The 16,046-nt window shown below is 43.6% G+C and overlaps 1 pseudogene; it reads right to left on the minus strand.

Moving 5' to 3' along the window:
• Positions 1 to 9,160: 9,160 nt before the first annotated feature.
• On the minus strand, positions 9,161 to 15,111 carry LOC122207730 (annotated as a pseudogene).
• Positions 15,112 to 16,046: the final 935 nt, after the last annotated feature.

Raw genomic sequence — 16,046 nt, forward strand, 5'->3', positions numbered from 1 at the left:
AAACATTCTGCACTTACTCCCAAACAGGAACTTTGTTAGATTTACTGCTTCCTGTGTTTGGAACATGGTTCCTCTTGGCTTCATATCATGCAGGTGTCTGCTGAAGTGCTGCTTCGTCAGACATGATGCCTTGAGTACCCAATTTAAATGTTGTGCCACATTCTTGACCCTCTGAACCACTCTGGTCACTCTCCGTCATGTCACCTTGTTTTACTACCTTCATACTATTGTCACTCTCTGAAATTGTCACAATTATTTGGTTAAATGTTTATTTTCTTGCCCCCTCTGATAAAGGGAGCTCTCTGTGAGAGCAAGGGCATTTTCTGTGATCTTCATTAATTCCTCTATGTTGTGTGAGCACAGGGACTGCTTTCAATGGTCTTCTACAGATTCCAGGCCTATGTTCAGAGGCTAAGTTGTAAACCTTCCTATGAAATCCCTCTCAGAAACTTGTTTCCTTTGACTTGCAAGATTCCTAAAATAAGACCTAGATTTTTAAGCTCTGCACACTGTCTCAGGACAGAGAATTAGAAGAAATTGAAGGTGACATTTTCTTCATTCCTTCCGCCTTAAAACCCAGGGCAGTTTACTTACATTTTTTCCCTCCAGAAAAATTTTTTAGAGAGAAATGTGACTTTCTGTTTACTGATGAGATCTTCCTCTTAGGATACTTACTATCATTATGAACAATCCAAACTGGTAAAGGAAAAGTAGAAATAATTGGAAATAATACATGATAGAAAAAGTAGAAAAATCCAACAAAGAGAAATTCTAATTTACATTTAGAATAAGTAACATTTTCAAAATTATTTCTGGTGTATTTTTTCCTAGTTTCAAGTTTTTATTTAAATCCTCATTATTTAACCTATAGTGTTAGTTTCAGGAGCAAAATTTAGTGATCCATCACTAAATATTTATTTAAATATTTATCCATCATAAATATGTAACACCCAGTGCTCATAACAAGTGCCCTCCTTAATACCCATCACACATTTAACACATCCTCCCCCCCAATCATTTATCCTCCAGTAACCCCTATATGCCAGAAATCATATGGTATTTGTCTCTCTGACTGATTTATTTCAGTTAACACTCTACCTCTACCAACGTTGTTGCAAATGGCAAGATCTGATTCTTTTTGATGTCTGAGTAATGTATATCACATCTTCTTTATCCATTCATCGGTTGATGGACACTTGGGCTCTTTTCAATAATTTAGCTCTTGTTGATAATGCTGTTATAAACATTGGAATGCATGTGCCCCTTTGAATCAGTATTTTTGTATCCTTTGGATAAATATGTAGTTGTGCAATTCTTGGCTCATAGGGTAGTTATATTTTTAACTTTTTGAGTAACCTCCATACTGTTTTCCAGAATGGCTGCACAGTTTGTACTCCCATGAACAGTGCGGAAGGGTTCCCCTTTCTTTGCATCCTCACCAACATCTGTTGTTTCCTATTTTGTTAATTTTAGCTATTCTGACAGGTGTAAGGTGATATCTCATTGTACTTCTGATTTACACTTCCCTGATGATAAGTGATGCTGAATATCTTTTTCATGTGCCCATTAGTCATCTGTATGTCTTCTTTTGAAAACAATGTCTATTCATGTCTTCTGCCTATTTCTTAACTGGATTTTTTGTTTCTTGGGCATTGAGTTTGATAAATTCTTTATATGTTTGGATACTAACCCTTTATCTGAAATGTCACTTGCAAATATCTTCTCTAATTCCAAAGGTTATCTTTTAGGCTTGTTAATTATTTCTTCACTGTGCAGATACTTTTTATCTTGACGAAATTCCAATAGTTCATTTTTTGTTTTGTTTCCCTTGCCTCAGAAGATGTATTAGTAAGTAGTTGCTATGGCTGATATCAAAGAAGTTGCTACCCATGTTGTTCTCTAGGATTTTGATGGTTTCATGTCTCACCTTTAGGTCTTTTGTGCATTTTGAATTTGTTTTTGTGTATGGTGTAAGTGGTTTAGTTTAATTCTGCAGGTTGCTCTCAAGTTTTCCCAACATTTGTTGAAGAGACTTTTTTTTTCCATTGGATACTCATTTCAGCTTTGTCAAAGTTTAGTTGAGCATATAGCTGTTAGTCCAATTCTGGTTTCCTCTTCTGTTCCATTAATTTTTGTGTCAGTTTTTGTACCAGCACCATACTGTCTGTATCACCACAGCTTTGTAATATAACTTGAAGATGAATTGTGATGCCTCCCACTTTGCTTTCCCCTCTCAGGTCCTTTAGCTATTCAGGGCATTTGTGGTTCCATAAAAAAGTTAGGATTGTCTGTTCCAGCTCTATGAAAAATGCTTTTGGTATTTTGATATGAATTGCATTAAATGTGTAGGTTGCTTTGGGTAGTATAGACATTTCAACAATATTTGTTCTTCCAATCCATGAACATGGAATGTTTTTCCATTTCTTTGTGCCCTCTTCAGTTTCATTCATAGCTTTATAGTTTATTCTATAGTTTTCAGACTGCAGACGTTTTACCATTTTGTTTAGGTTTATTCCTAGGTTTTATGGGTTTTGGTGCAGTTGTAAAAGGAATTGATTCCTTAATTTCTCTTCCTTCTGCGTCTTTATTGATGTATAGAAATGCAATCACTTTTTGTACATTGATTTTGTATCATGCGACCTTACTGAATTCATGTAACAGTTCTAGCAAATTTTTGATGCAGACTTTCGGTTTTGTATATAGAGTATCATGTCATCCGTAAATAGTGAAACTTTGATTTCTTCCTCACCAATTTGGATACCTCTTATTTCTTTGTGTAGTCCAATTGCTGAGGCTAGAATTTCCATACATTGTTAATCAACAATGGTGAGAGTGGACATCCCTGTATTGTTACTAACCATACAGGAAAAGCTTTAAATTTTTCCCCACTTAGGATAATACTAGCTGTGGGTCTACCGTATATGGCCTTTATGATATTGAGGGGTGTTCCATCTATCCCTACTTTGCTGAGGGCTTTTACCAAGAATGGATGTTGTACTTTGTCAAATGTATCTCTGCATCAATTGTAAGTATCATATGGTTCTCAACCTTTCTTTTGTTAATATGGGGTATCATGTGGATAAGTTTGCAAATTTTAAATAACGCTTTCCACCTATGAATAAATCCCACTTGATCATGGTGAATGTTTATTTTAGTGTACTGTTGGATTAGATTTGTTAGTTTTTTTGTTAAGAATTTTCGCATCCATGTTCATCAGGGATATTGGCTTGTAATTCTCTTTTGCAGTCGGGTCTTCGGTTTTGGAATCAAGGTAACTACGGTCTTGTAGACAGAGATTGGAAGTTTTCCTTTCCTTTCTATTTCTTGGAACAGTTTGAAAGAATAGGTATTAACTCTCCTTTAAATATTTGGTAGAATTCCCCTGGGAAGCCATCTGGCTCTGGACTTCTGCTTGTTGAGAGATTTTTGATTACTGATTCAATTTCTTTGTTGGTTATTGGTCTGTTCAAGTTTTCTATTTCTTCCTGTTTCAGTTTTGGTAGTTTATATGTTTCTAGAAATCTATCCATTTCTTCCAGATTGCCCAGTTCATTGGCGTATAATTTTTCATAATATCGTCTCATAAGCATTTGTATTTTATGGTGTTGGTTGTTATTCCTCCTCTTTCATTTGTGATTTTATTTATTTGGGTCCTTACTTTTTGTTAAGTCGGGTTAAGCATTTCTCAATTTTATTTTTTTTTTAAAGAACCAACTCCTTGTTTCATTGATCTTTTCTATTATTTTTTACTTTCTATATCATTTATTTCTACTCAAACTTTATTATTTCCTTTCTCCTGCTGGCTTTAGGCTTCAGTTGTTTTTCTTTTTATAGCCCCCTTAGGTGTAAGTTTATGTTGCATATTTGAGATTTTATTGCTTTATAATATAGGCCTGTATTGCTTCCCTCTTATAGCTGATTTTGCTGTATCCCTAAGATTTTGGACTGCCATGTTTCATTATCATTTGTTTCCGTGTATTTTTAAAAATTATTCTTTAATTTCCTGCTTGACCTATCCATTCTTTAGTAGAACATTCTTTAACCTCCATGTACTTGTGGTCTTCCCAAATTTTTCTTATTGTTGACTTCAAGTTTCATAGCGCTGTGGTTAGAATATATTCATGGACCTCATGAATCTCAACCTTTTCGAATTTATTGAGGCCTGATTTTTTACCTATGCTATCTATTCTGAAGAATGTCCCCTGTACACTTGAAAAGAATCGTTTCTGTTGCTTTAGGATAAAATTTCTGACTATCTGTTAAGGTCTAGTGAGTCATTCAAGCCTTTGTTTCTTTGTTGATTTTCTGTTTAGATAATCTGTCCCAATGCTGTAAGGAGGGGTGTTAAAATCCCCTATTATTATGGTATTATTCTTAATGAGCTACTTTAGTTTTCTTTTTGTTTTACCTATTTGTGTGCTCTCAAGTTGAAGGCATAAATATTTACAATTTTTAGGTCCTCTTGCTGCCCCCCTTTATTATGATACAGTGCTCTTCATCTCTTGTTACAGTCTTTGAGTTAAAATCTCACTGGTTTGATATAACTATTGCTAATCTGGTTTTCTTTTGACATCCATTTGCATGACAAATGTTTCTCCATCCCCTCACATTCCGTGTGTGGTGTCTTTAGGTCTAGAATGAGTGTTGTAGGTAGCATATAGATGGGTTTTGTTTATTATATTGCTTGTTTTGTCATTATTTTTGAGATTTTTCTGTTCTTTTCTAGTCTTGTTGCTTTTGGTCTTTACCACTAAAAGAATCCCCTTTCATATTTCTTGCAGGGCTGATTTAGTGGTCACAAACTACTTTCATTTTTCTTTGGAAATCTCTTTATCTCTGCTTCTATTCTGAATGATAGCCTTGCTAGATAAAGTATTCTTGACTGAAGATTTTTTCCATTTAGCACATTTACTATATCGTGCCATTCCATTTTTGCCTGCCAAATTTCTATAGAGAGATTTGCTGCTAACCTGATTTGTGTTCCCTTGTAAGGGACTCATGTCTTGTTACTTTTAGGATTTTTGGTTTACCTTTATATTTTACAAATTTAGCTATGCTATGTCTTAGTGTTTGCCTGCTTTTGTTGATTTTTAAGGGAGTTCGCTGTGCCTCCTTTATTTGGATGTCTGTTTCCTTCCTCTGATTAGAGAAGTATTTCTTCAAATGAAACTTCTACTTCTTTTTCCCTTTCTTCTTCCCTAGGACTCCTGTGATACAAATGTTATTACACTTTAAGGAGTCACTAAGTTCCCTTTTCTGAAATTGTGATCTAATGTTTTTCTTTTTCTCTTCTTTTCAACTTCATTATTTTCTATAATTTTATCCTCTATATCACTTATTCATTCCTCTGCACCTTCTGTCCTTGTGGTCAAAAGATCTGTTATGCCCAGAATTTGTGATCCCCAAAGACCACCAGGGAGCCAAGTCCGATGCAAAAGCAAAAGAGCCTTTATTCGAGCTAGCCCGAGCTCAATCCCCTACCTGCACCGACGCAGCGGTGAAATACCGGGGAGAGAGAGCGAGTTTCAAAAGGACAAAGGTTTTATTGGAGCCTAGGGGCAGTTGGTGAGGTAAGGGCTATGGCCTCAGCCGATTGGCTGAGGAAGGGTCCGAGTCCTGTTAGGCAGGTGAGGGGGGGGTTACTCAAGGGGAGGAGGTGTGGTCAAGGTGAAGGACACAGAACAAGATGGAGTTGGCCGGCGTAGGCCTCCCCTTTCAGTCCCCACTTGTCATGTAGCTGAGGGACGCAATCATGGGACTGGCTGCATTTATGGTGACAAGGGGAACAGAGTTTGGAGGTTTACGCAAAGTTCTGGGAAGCAAGTGTCCCTGGGGTGGCTCTGGGAAGTCTGATTATTGTCCCCGAGCTGGTGTCTATGATCTGCCAGGTGATGTTTTGGGGGGCGTGGGACTCCCGGCAGCATGAGCAATGACAAACAGAGTTAACAGAGTTACCAACATTTGGTGGGTCGAATGCGCTGTAGCTTGAGCTTGAGCGGGTTGTGTTGGTCCCGACTGATGGCCCATCACGTGACGAAGTCCTTCTGGATCGAGGAGGGGTCTTCTGGCCGAACGTTGGTGTGATGGACCCAGGTTGCAATGCCGTCTACTTTGAGAGTGGTGGGGGTTGTCAACACCACGATGTAGGGTCCCTTCCAGCGCGGCTCGAGGGTCTCTTGGTGGTGCCTCTTGACGTAGACCCAGTCTCCCGGCCTGTACTGATGAGGTGTTGGGGTCGGGCCAGCCTCACAGATGGCACGGAAGCGCAGCCAAATGTCCTCGTGCGCCCTCTGGAGCCCACTCAAGGAAAAAAAAGGTTCTTGATCTTTAAACTCAGCAGTAAGTTCAGCTTGAAGGCTGGGAATAACAGGGGGTGGCCTGCCAAACATGATCTCGTAAGGAGTAAAACCCAGAGTGTAAGGAGTGTTTCTAACCCAGTAAAGGGCATACGGTAGGAGAGTAACCCAGTCCCCGCCAGTCTCCATGGTTAATTTGGTAAGGGTCTCTTTTAGGGTTTTATTCATTCTTTCTACCTGTCCTGAGCTCTGGGGCCTATAAGCACAATGTAATTTCCAGTTTGCCCCCACCGCCTTGGCTACTGCCTGTGTTACCTGCGAGATAAAAGCTGGTCCATTGTCTGATCCTATCATGGCAGGAAAACCATACCTGGGTAAGATGTCTTCTAGTAGCTTCTTAGCCACCGTCTGAGCCGTTTCATGCTTGGTTGGGTATGCTTCCACCCAGACAGAGAAGGTGTCTGTAAATATTAAAAGATATTTATAACCATAATTTCCTGGTTTGACTTCAGTGAAGTCGACTTCCCATTGGGCTCCCGGTCTGGTGCCTCTGAGCCTGGTTCCTTTTTTATTTGATGTGGCTCTCGCGTGGGTGAGTTGGTAGGTCTTGCAGGCAGATAAAACTTGCTCTATTTTGGTATCCTGTTGGTGAATCTTGATTCTGGCATGTCGGATTAGGTCTTTTAATTTTCGGGCCCCCATGTGAGTAGAACGATGCATGTGCTCTAATATTGAGACTCCGAGCTGGTCTGACCGCACAAGCTCCTTGTTAGGTGTATACTACCATCCCTTTATCTCCTGGGCCATGGGGAGTTTCTTGACCTGCTGTAACTCCTCCTGGGAGTATTTGGGCTGGTCTGGTAAAACTGGGTCTCCCGGGTCCGGTAGTTGTATGGTCATGGTGGGGACTGAAGTAAGGGCTACTGCCTTGGCTGCCTGGTCAGCCTTTCGATTACCTCTAGCTACTGGGTTATCAGCTTTTTGGTGCCCTTGGCAGTGGATAATGGCTAGCTTGGCAGGAAGCCATAAAGCGGTAAGCAGGTTATCTCCTGCTTATTTTTTATAGTCCATCCTTCTGCCGTCAGTAACCCCCTCTCCTGATAAATTGCCCCATGAATATGAGCTGTGGCAAATGCATAACAGGTGTCTGTGTAGATGTTAAGCCATTTTCCAGCTCCCAGCATCAGCGCCTTAGTGAGGGCTATGAGCTCTGCTTGCTGGGCTGACGTTCCGGAGGGTAGAGCCTCCGCCCATACGGTGTCCATTTCGGTGACCACTGCTGCACCCGCATACCTGTGTCCGTCTCGCACAAAGCTGCTGCCATCAGTGAACCAAGTAGCCTCGGCATCGGGGAGGGGCCGGTCGGTCAGGTCCATCCGGAACCCATGAACTTGTTCCAGGATTCCCGCACAGTCATGTAGTGGATCACCTAGGTCAGGGTCGGGCAGCAGGGTTGCAGGATTGAGAACGGCACTGGGGTGGAACCGCACTCGTGGAGGGTTGAGTAGGAGGCTCTGGTAATGAGTCATACGTGTATTGCTCATCCATCTATCTGGAGGCTGTTTCAGGACCCCTTCAATGGCGTGTGGGGTCATGATCCAGATCTCCTGTCCTAGGGTCAGTTTGTCTGCATCCTTGACTAAGAGTGCTGTCGCTGCAATAATTCTTAGGCATGGCGGCCAGCCGGCAGCCACTGGGTCTAGTTTCTTAGACACATAAGCCACTGGGCGGTTCCAGGGGCCTAAGGCGTGAGTTAGAACCCCTTTTGCTATTCCCTTATGTTCGTCTACAAAGAGGTGGAAGGGCTTCGTAATGTCTGGTAGGCCCAGGGCTGGGGCACTTAGGAGGGCCTTTTTTAACTGATTAAAGGCAGTTTCTTCTCTTTCAGCCCATTTAAATGTTTTCCCCTCTTTGGTAGCTTCATATAGGGGCCTGGCGATCTCAGCAAAACCTGGAACCCAGAGGCGGCAGTAGCCGGCTGATCCTAGGAATTCCCTCACTTCTCTTCGGGAGGTGGGAGTAGGGATCTTTAGGACAGTTTCTTTTCTGGCATCTGATAACCGCCGCTGTCCGCCCTCCAGGATATATCCCAGGTAACTTACCCTCTCCCTGCATATCTGAGCCTTCTTAGCGGATGCCCGGTACCCTAAGGCCCCCAGGGTAGCCAGCAGGTCCTGGGTCCCTCGCTCACAGTCTTTGGCCATGTCGGCAGCAATCAGGATGTCATCTACGTACTGTAGAAGGGTGAGGCCAGGGTGCTCCCTTCTGTACTCACTCAGGTCCTCGTGTAGTGCCTCATCGAAGATGGTGGGTGAATTTTTGAATCCCTGAGGTAGCCGTGTCCAGGTGAGTTGCCCACTGTAGCCCTCCTCCGGATCATGCCACTCAAAGGTGAATAAGGGTTGGCTCTGGGGTGCCAGGAGCAGACTGAAGAAGGCGTCCTTTAAATCTAGTACAGTATACCAGACCCTGGAGGGTGCCAAGGAGCTCAAGAGAGTATATGGGTTGGGAACAGTTGGGTGTATGTCCGCGACCCTCTTATTTACTTCCCGGAGGTCTTCTACTGGTCGGTAGTCATTTGTGTGAGGCTTTTTGACCGTAAAGGGGGTGTTCCAGGCACACTGGCAAGGAACTAGTACCCCTAGGCTTCGTAGTCTCCGGATGTGTGGCTGGATCCCCTTCCAGGCCTCCTGAGACATGGGGTATTGTTTGATCCTTACCGGACTCTCTCTTGGCTTGAGCTCTAGCAGGACTGGGGTCTTATGAGCGGCTAGTCTCATCCCCCTTGTCTCTGCCCAAACCGAGGGGAATTCTTGTAGCCATCTGTCTATATTATCCTCTCTCGGGAGCGCCTCCTGATGGAGGAGGTATTCATCCTCCAGTTTCATGGTCAGGACCTGGATGGGGTGGCCCTTGCCATCGGTGACCTGAGGCTCCCCTTGTCTGAAAGTTATCTGAGCTCCAATCTTGGTCAGTAAGTCCCGTCCTAACAGTATGTAGGGGCATTCTGGTATTACCATAAAGGAGTGGGATACCCGGCCCGTTCCCAAATCTACTGTTCTTCGGGTAGTCCATGAATACTGGCTCATACCAGTTGCCCCTTGTACCCAGGACTTCTTTCTAGCTAGTTTTCCTTGTGGGGTGCCGAGGACCGAATGTTGTGCTCCAGTGTCGACAAGGAAGTCAATAGGGGTCCCCTCCACTTTAAGAGTTACCCTGGGTTCGGGGAGAGGGTCCGAACCCCGACTCCCCTAATCACTCAGTTCATCTAGCTCTAGGACTTTTACTCGATCAAGTCTTGTTTCCCTTCCCGCCAGCCCTTTTTGGACAATCTCGGGCCCAATGCCCTATCTCCTTGCTGTATGCGCACTGATCTTTCTGCAGCCTCTACTTCCCCCCCTTGGTGGTTCCTTTACCTTTTCTTGTGTCATCTGCGAGCTGCCGGAGATGGCGGTCTCGTTCCTCAGAGAAGTCAGCAGTGGTAGCTAGTAGTATTCTGGCCAGGTCTCGAGTCTGCTTACTGCTGGCAGCCACCATGGCACGAGCCTGCTTGTCCTCAGGAGGCTCCCGGTTATTATATACCTTTTCGGCTACCACCAGTAAGTCCTGCAGACTTTTTTCTCCTAGTCTATATATTTTCTGTAATTTTCTCCTAATGTCTATGGCCTATTGGTTTACAAAGGCCATGATAACAGCTGCCTTGCTTTCCGGAGCCTCTGGATCCATGGGGGTATAGGTACGGAATGCCTCCATGATCCGTTCTAAAAAGGCAGCCGGAGATTCATCTTTTCCCTGTTGTACATTTCCTACCTTGGCCAAATTGGTTGGCTTTCTAGCAGCCATTCGGAGACCCCCCATTAGAGTCTGGCGGTAGACCCGGAGCCTCTCCTTACCTTCTGCCGTGTTGAAATCCCACTGGGGCCGAGTTAAGGGGAAGGAGGCATCTATCTGAGCCTGGTTGGTGGTGGGATTCCCGTCTGCGCCCGGAACTAGTTTTCGGGCCTCATTGAGGATTCTTTCTCTTTCTTCAGTTGTGAACAGGACCTGCAAAAGCTGCTGGCAATCGTCCGACGTGGGCTGATGGGTAAAAAGAACAGTCTAATAAATCAATAAGCCCTGCTGGTTTCTTGGAAAACTTAAGATTCTGAGCTTTCCAATTGTAGAGGTCACGAGTGGCGAAAGGCCAATAATGATGGGGCTGATTCCCCTCCGTGTCTGGGGGTCCAGTGGCTCGCAGGGGCAGAATAGTGGAGTCTGTGGCAGAGGCGGATTGCTCCCTCTGAGCCCTTTGTCTGGTAAAGTGTGGGCTTCCCACTGGAGGGTTTCCGCCTCCAGCTCTTGGAACAGCATCTGCCTCCCCCCGAGGGGGAGGATGGTGTTCTTCCGGCATCCTAGAGGGGTTATATGGGGGAGGACAAATTAATTCTTCTTCAGTACCCCCCTGTAGGACAGGGTAGAGGGGTGCCGAAGGCTAGGTAAGACTTTTCTTCTTCTTTGTCCCCTGCAAAGCAAGAATGGGTTTTGGCTCCAGAGGGAGCTGGGCTAGGAAGGGCTTAAGCAAAGAGGGTGGGTCTTCTACAAGGTCCTGCCAAGTGATAATGTAAGGGAGCTGATCAAGATGGCCCGTCTTAGGCCGAGAGATGATACTCCTGACTCGGTGGATGGTAGGGAGGTCGAAGGTCCCTTCTGGTGGCCATCCGACATTGAAAGTTGGCCACTCGCTAGAGCAAAAAAACTGCAACCGACCCTTTCGGACGTCCACACTGAGGTTGTTAGCTCTTCCCCTCACATCCTTAAAGTGATCAATCATAATACTTAGAGGAGTAGTATGAGTCTGTCCCATAACGTTTGTCCAGTAAGTCCACAGAACAAAACAGAGAAACACAAAAACAAACAGAGGGCCCCTAGAAAGTCTTCCAACTCCATGGAAGCAAAACCGAAAGCTAGCTTAGACATTTGAGGGGATTCCACGTCCCTCCAAAACCGATGAGGGGATTCCACGTCCCTCCAAAGACGACGGCCTCACGCCGACCAGCGGGAGCGACCCGCCTCGTCTCAGACCTTTGAGAGGATTCCACATCCCTCCAGAAGGGAGCATGGGAACGTCTTCCGAAACTCCCAGCCCGTGGTCCTCCAGTGCGTCCAATTAGACCACATCAGGCACTACCAGAATTCCAGAAATGAGCTCACACAGAAAAGACAGAACAAACAGACAGACACTAACCATGGCCAGTCAGGCTCTCCAGGTCGGGGGTCCCTCGGAGGTCTTGGGGATCCTGGGCTGAGCCCCTAAATGTTATGCCCAGAATTCGTGATCCCCAAAGACCACCAGGGAGCTGAGTCCGATGCAAAAGCAAAAGAGCCTTTATTCGAGCTAGCCCGAGCTCAATCCCCTACCTGCACCGACGCAGCGGTGAAATACCGGGGAGAGAGAGCGAGTTTCAAAAGGACAAAGGTTTTATTGGGGCCTAGGGGCAGTTGTTGAGGTAATGGCTATGGCCTCAGCTGATTGGCTGAGGAAGGGTCCGAGTCCTGTTAGGCAGGTGAGGGGGGGATTACTCAAGGGGAGGAGGTGTGGTCAAGGTGAAGGACACAGAACAAGATGGAGTCGTCCGGCGTAGGCCCGCCCTTTCACATCCAGTTGGTTTGGAATCTCAATTATTGCATTTTTATTTCAGCCTGACCAGTTTTTAGGTCTTTTATCTCTATAGTAATGGAATCCTTAGTGTCTTCAATTATTTTCTCAAGCCCAGCTAGTGTCCTTATGATCGTGTTTTACATTCTGTCAGGAATATCAATTTCTGTTTTGATTAGATCACTACCATGACCTTTTCTAGGTGTTTGCAAAGCCTGTATGGTTCATCTTCCTGAGAGTAATGGCTTTATAAAGGAGACGCTATATACTGTCCAGAGCCTGGTGTTTCAAGAAGTGTCTCTAGTGAATGCTGTGTGCTGCCACTGTGTTTTGTTTGCTCTTTCCTTCAGATCAGTCCTCTGAAGAGTTTCTCCTTGCCTGAAGTGGGGAGTGTTAGGACTTGGCAAAGAGTGTGATAGATTTAACTAGGTATGCTCTGTCTTGTTTGTTAAAAGAGACCTGATGCTATTTACACTAGATCTGACATTTTGCTGAAGCTCAGACATGGTGTCTGTAGGAGGTTTGTTCTGGTCTTCTGGGGGAAGGATTCACTGCACTGGATCTCAGGCACACTTGCTTGAGGAAAGCTGCAACAGCAGAATGCAGGGGTGTGGAGCTTGGTGTAAGCAGTTTAGGCCACAACTTTTGGTGGTCTGCTGCTTACTGAATTTAGTTTATGCTGAGGGGCTGGGGAGATAAATGACACCAGCCAGATCCCTAGTCCCACAAGAAGGGAGTTTGTGTACACTGCTGTCAGAGAAGCTCTCCCAGAAGGGAGAACAATCACCCCTTGTGTGTCCCAGGCATCCCTCAAGTTGCTGCCTCTATCCCATTTCTTGGCCATCTGCCCACCTGTCAGAGCAGTGCACCTTGAGTTCTAGGGAGGCCACCTGAGTTTTTAAATGCCAAACTTTAGGGACATGGAATGCCTGGGACCTGCACTCATCCTCAGACAGGGTTTCACTATGCAGGTTTGTCTCAGAAAGTCTGTTGCACCAAAATGGTGCTGTGTTTGGAATAAAGAGCAGCAAGCTGTTGGTGTCCAGGTTAGCTAACCTCAACAAGTATCTATGTGCCTATGTTGAAGGATAGGGGAGAGAAATGATGCCTCTAAGCTTTTTTGTCCCTGGAGAGACAATGCCACTCTCCCAGATGTGCTCCAAGAAGGGGGAACCTTCTTTCCCAGTTCATCCCAGGGGATCGTCATATCATACTATGTTCCCCTGGGATATCTTCCTTCTTTCTCCATAGGAGCACTGAAATGCCTATAAGGTTTCACTGGTGGTCCATGCCATGGACAGCCTTTAGGTCCCAACGATGTAAAAAATCATGAAAATCAGCCTGACTCATTTTCCCAGTCAGTGGCTTTGGGGAAGTGTTTTCCTTGTGTCTTCCTCTGGGCATTCCTTTCTTTCTCTCTCCTCCCTCTTTTCCAGACCTGGGTTCCCTCCACTCCACAGCACCCATGATCCATTTCTCCCCAAACCACATCTCCACATCTCCTACCTTCCACAGCGTGGCCTCTTGTCTCTCTCTAGGTGTGAAGTTTATGTCTGTCCTCAGATTGATTTATTGAATATTCAGAATGATTTGATACTTATCTAGCTGTGTTTAAAGGATGAGGAAAGCCTAGGGTCCTTCCACTACTCTGCCACGTTAGCTCTCTCCTCTCCCCTCCAGAAATTGAACTATGGTGTGTATCAGAAGTGAAGGCACAGATAGTGTCATAATAGGAAAGTATTTTAACTTTCTTTTGGCAATTCATCCCTTGCATTGTGCTGTTGCCTCAATTTCACAGTAATGTCTCCCCACCTCTCCTGGGAATTGATTATTATCCAGGAGGGATCTATTTCAGGAACCTCAGAAGAAAGTGGGCATATTTAACATTGAGAATCCCAGCATTGGCTGGTCAAGTGAGTGCTTGCAAACAAGTAAAAGTGTTTTATACTTATATAACACTTTATATAAGTGTTAACAAGGATGTGGAGCAACTAGAACTATTGCATGCCATTGATGAGAATGATAAATGGAGTAACAGCTATGGAAGACAGTATGGATGTTCCTAAAAACGTTAAAAATAGAACTACTTTATGAACCAGCAATTACACTTCTGGATATTTACTCAAAATAATTGTAATCATGACATCAAAGAGATATTTGCAATTCCATATTCATTGCAGAATTATTCACAAGAGTCAAGACATAGAAATAATTTAAATGCCCTTCAAAGGATGAATGGATTAAAAAGTATGAAATATACATACAATGGAATATTATTCAGTCTTACAAAAGAAGGAAATCCTGCCATTTGGAACAACATAGATGAAACTTGAGGACATTGTGTTGTGTATACACACACACACGCATACACACACCTCATCTTTATCCATTTATCAGTCAATGGACGCATGTGTTTCTTCCATAGTGTGGCTAATGCTACTGGAAATATTGGGGTGCACGTATACTTCTGGCTTAGTATTTTTATATTCTTTCGGCTAATAGTAGTACAATTGTTGGATCATAGGGTAATTCTATTTTTAACTTTATGAGTAACTGCCATACCTGTTTCCAGAGGGCTGCACCAGTATGCATTCCCACCAATAGTGCAGGAGGTTTCCCCTTTCTCCACATCCTAACACGTTTTTTCTTGTGTTGTTGATTTTCATCATTTGATAGGTATGAGGTAGTAGTAGTTTTGACTTGTATTTCCCTAATGATGAGTGATATTGGGTATCTTTTCATGTGTCTGTTAACCATCTATATGTTTTCTTTGGGAAATTGTCTATGTCTTCTGGTCATTTTTAAGTGATTATTCATTTTTGGGGTGCTTTAATTTCATAAGTTCTTTATATGTTTTGGGTACCAATACTTTATCAGATCATTTAGCTGGGAACAAGTGACAAAGTGGTTATTTATTTGTTCTGGACTTGCCAGGAGCATGGGTTTATGAGGATATCCCTGGGCTTAAGGTTAACTGTGAAAGCCACCAAGGGCATTTGCTCAGCATCCATTCTGGCAACCTGCCTCCAATATGGCAGAGTGTTTGGGCCTAGACTGTTCCAGGGAAGCCTTCCTCTCCCCAAATAGGCAGAGGTAACTCTCACAGGGGTCCCCCATCCATTGCCAGCCCACTGTAACCTTTCTCTTCAAAGGGCCAAAGCACTCACCCTGTGTAGTCATAGTGCATAATAAACGATAGAAGAGCTAGGCCATTATGAACCAGATATGGAGGTATGTTTGCTTAAGGAAAAGGTGATTTATTATCATCTCTATCCTTTGTTTGCATTTTGGGTAAATATTTGTACATTCATCAGAGCTTCATGCATTAATTTAACCTGCCACCAACAAGTGAAATGTAATGCATCAAAAAGTGTGAGAGTGGTTAAAATTTATTTACTTAATTTATACTGATGTAAGCAGCTTCTAAACGACGAGATTAGACAAAACTTTCTGGTCACCAAAAAGATGACCCATCTCAACCAAAGAGCCAAACAACAACTAACATTAATCTTTAAGCTTCACAACCCATTTCCTTGCCCTGTCAGAGATAATGCTTCAGTATTTGTGAAATGAGACTAGAAGAGACATTACAAACTAAGGGTCTACAGACCTAACTTGGCACAGGGACTTGTTTTGTTTGGCTTGTACAGTGTGTGTGTGTGCGCGTTGTGTTAATTAGTTGAAAACACTAAATCAGAAGACCTAATGTAAACACTTTAATGTAAAAGAGATGCATAATATTCAAAGATCTGGCAATGCCAGACCTTTTTTTCTCAGCCTTATCCACCACAGCCAAATACAGCTGTATACATCACATGGGGGATAAGCTTCAGTTCCCACCACTCCCTGTTGTTTTGTGCCTGCTTTCATAAAATTGGCATGATACTGGTTGGCCTCAAAACATTTCAGTTTCAAATACCTGCACTACAGAGAAAAAATGCCATGTTGTGACACCTGGGGAGATGAGTAACTTAATTTCCAAGGTTTTGTGGAATTCCATGGGAATACCTAGAACAGTTAAAAGGCATGATCTCTGCTCTCAACCACCCCTTAAAGACTTAGAATCGTGGAATTGTGAAGAATTCACAACAAAAAGAATTCACAAACAAAAAACT

Source organism: Panthera leo, chromosome E2 (assembly GCF_018350215.1).
Source record: "Panthera leo isolate Ple1 chromosome E2, P.leo_Ple1_pat1.1, whole genome shotgun sequence".
Taxonomy (NCBI): Eukaryota; Metazoa; Chordata; class Mammalia; order Carnivora; family Felidae; genus Panthera; species Panthera leo.